Source organism: Diceros bicornis, chromosome 2 (assembly GCF_020826845.1).
Source record: "Diceros bicornis minor isolate mBicDic1 chromosome 2, mDicBic1.mat.cur, whole genome shotgun sequence".
Lineage (NCBI taxonomy): Eukaryota > Metazoa > Chordata > Mammalia > Perissodactyla > Rhinocerotidae > Diceros > Diceros bicornis.
Window position 1 is genome coordinate 36937555 of NC_080741.1, and position 3177 is coordinate 36940731.

Sequence of the window (3177 nt, forward strand, 5' to 3'; positions counted from 1 at the left end):
TTACATGCTAGGCATTGACCTGGGCACTGGAGATACTGCACAGAATAACAGGAAAAAAATCCCTGCCCTCATGGAGCCTACATTCTACAGGAAAAGACAGACAACAAATAAACAAGAATAAATATATACAAGGTATCAAGGGTGATAATTGCTGTGGAGAAAAATAAAGCAGAGAAGGGAGTAAGGAAGCCTGGAGATGAGGCTGCAGATTTAAATAGGGGGCTCAGGGAAGGCCTCACCAAGAAGGTGACAGCAGAGCAGAAACCTTAGGGAAGCAGGTCTCAAGGAAAAGCATTTCAGGCAGAGGGAACAGCATGGGCAGTACCCTACAGTGAAACATGCTTGCTGTGGTCAGGGAATAGCACAGAGGCCAAGGAGAGGAGTGGGCAAAGGGAAGAAGGGAAGGAGATGAGGCTAGAGAGATATATATGGGGTGAGGGAGAGGACAGATGGCTTAGGGCCTTGGAGGCCAGTGTAAGGCCTTTGGCTTCTACTCTGAGTGAGATGGGAGCCACTGGAAGGCTTGAGTGGAGGAGTGCCTTGACTGACTGACATTTTACAAGGATCTCTCTAGCGGCCATCTTGTGAGAAACCTGAAAGTGAGCAAGGGTAGAAGCAGGAAAACCAGTTAGGAGGCTCCTGCAAAATTCCAGGCAAGGGGAAGGCTGGCTCGGACCTAGGCAGTAGCAATGGAGATGGTGAGAATTGGTCAGATTGTAGATTTATTTTGAAAGCAGGGCCAATAGGACTTGCTGACAGATTGGATGTGGAGTGTAAGAGACAGAGATGGGCTAACAGTGACCTCTAGGTTTTTGGCCTGAACAACCAGAAGGATGGAATTGTTATTTACTGAAATGGGGAAGATGGGGGGGGAGTGGGGGGCAAGTAAGTAATTTGGTGCAAAGCAAGCTGTCTGAGGTTGGGATGGGAGGTTCAGGCTGCAAATAAAATTTGTACCTTTGAAGGCAAATAGCTTGGTCAGCCGAGGGCAATTCTCTGGAAAAGTGACTAGACCACTGGCAGCCAACAGGCACCGTGAGGGGGTGGGGGCGGGGATGTGGGTACTGGCTCTGTGAAGGGGGTCTGGGCAGAGCTCCACAGTGCCCTCTAATGAATCATCAGCATGTAAATGGTATTTAAAGCCGTGAGGCTGGATGGGGTCCCCTAGGTTGTATGTATATATTGAGAAGCAAGAGAAAAGGGCCAAGGACAGAGCCCTGGGGCTCTCTGGGAAATGAGAAACCCACCAAAGAGCCTGAGAAGGAGCCACCTATGAGGTGGGAGAAAACCAGGCGGATGTGGTGTTCTGGAATCTGAGCTTTCTTTATTCAACCTTATTCCCTCCTCCAATAAGGCAGTTAGTCTAGTTGGGACCCTCCAGGTCTGGAGGTAGGAGGAAACTGGCACAGCATTTGGGAGATAGGACTTTTCCCACAATGGCATGGAAAGGAATGAAAGGAGATAGAATTTTGCGTCTTTAGTGTAATGGTGATTAATTGGAGGTGGAAAACGCACATATTTTTGCTTTTTCAGGCTTGCTTTTTCCCCCATCTCACTATTCCAACCTCTGGGAACTCAGATGTATGCAATGTCTCCTGCGCCATCCTGCTTCCCTCATCCCCTTTCTCTTGAGAGCACTTCCTCTTTTATCTGCATAAGAATCCTCATGTCAGGTTCTCCTTCTAGGGTACCCAACTCAAGACAATAACCTACTCCTATGGCTTTGACCGAATTTGCCCACCTCAACAGAGTCTGCATTCTCAGGGGGCTGTGTAGTCAAAGGAGTCAGTGTTATTGGCGTTATTGGTGGCTGCACTTGGGGCACAGCAGCTTCCCAATCAGAACACCCTCAGCCCAGCGAGGAGTGAGATCCTATAGGGCTTCTGCCCATGGAGTACTGGGTTCTCCTTTCTTCCCTTGCCCCACCGTCTACTCCATCCACTAGAGAAACTTCCTTTTGAAGTCAGGACTATAAAATAGAGGGGGACCCAGTGAGTGGACGCCCTGCCCTAGGATTCCTGGGTCAGTGGAGGTAGTGCACCCACCAGCTACCTCTCCTTATAGCTCCTGGCAGCAGTTGTCCTTCCCAGCTGGTCGAGAAAATGCAAGGAGACCACCACAGGGACCAGGCTGGGTGGGGCGTCTGACTCCCTCCACCGCTGTGCGCCCTGCAGAGCTTCCATTTGGTCCTCTTCCTCTGAGCCTGGGGCCAGCTTTTTGTGGATAATGTTCCACACAGGGTTGGGTGTGGTGGTGGGCATCCTCATTCACTCTCTGAAGTTGGCCTCTTTTCACTGGGGATTGAAAAGCAATGTCCCCTGAGGAAGAAACTCTGGGGACAGTATGATCAACACTGTCAGCACTTTGCTTTGATTGAAGGCTGTGGAACCGAGTTACTAAATTTTTTTTATTTCAAAGGAAACCAATCTTAAATAAAAACGGGAGGGGGCAATTCCTCCAAACCTACCCTGCAACCCCAGTGTTCAGGCTGCACTCAACAGCCTCAACCCAGCACCTTCCTGAGGATGTTTCTTAGAGGAGCCTAGAAGATTCCTGCATTGCGATCTCATGGGCTCAGCATCAGCCTGGCCTGTCTTTTGAAAAGACAAACACATTTGTAAGCTTTGTGGGAGTTGCCAAAACCAGCCTAAGATGCCTCACTTGCCCTCTGACCCACTTGCATGGAGCCCAACGGCTGCTCTGCTTTCCTCAGGCTGGTCCACCCAGGGAGGCTGCCCACAACGGGGAGGGGCGGTGGTTGTACATACACGTAGGTTTAAAAGTGACTAATTGACTGAAATGTCGCACATACCAATGTATTCAACATGCTAGTGTCTTTCTGAGTTTTGAGACTTTCTAATTCCTGCCCCTAACCTGTTGTGTTCACTTCTGGGATCCAGGAGAACCACTGGGTACGCTGACCACAAAGGCCGCCTTAGGAAATGTTGCTTTTAGGAGTTCTTACCGAGAGAATTTTAAGAGCACAAAAATTTTGTTGAACCAAACTCAGTGGCAAACAGAAAATGATTTGTTCGATTGTCAATGGGAAAGGGTTTATTATGACTGCTTGTGGAATAAACAGTGGCGGGTTTCTGCCAACATTTATGGAAATAACGTTTTTAAGTTTTAAATGTGAGCCGTAAACCTAAGCTACTTCAGTTTTTTAAAAATTCAATA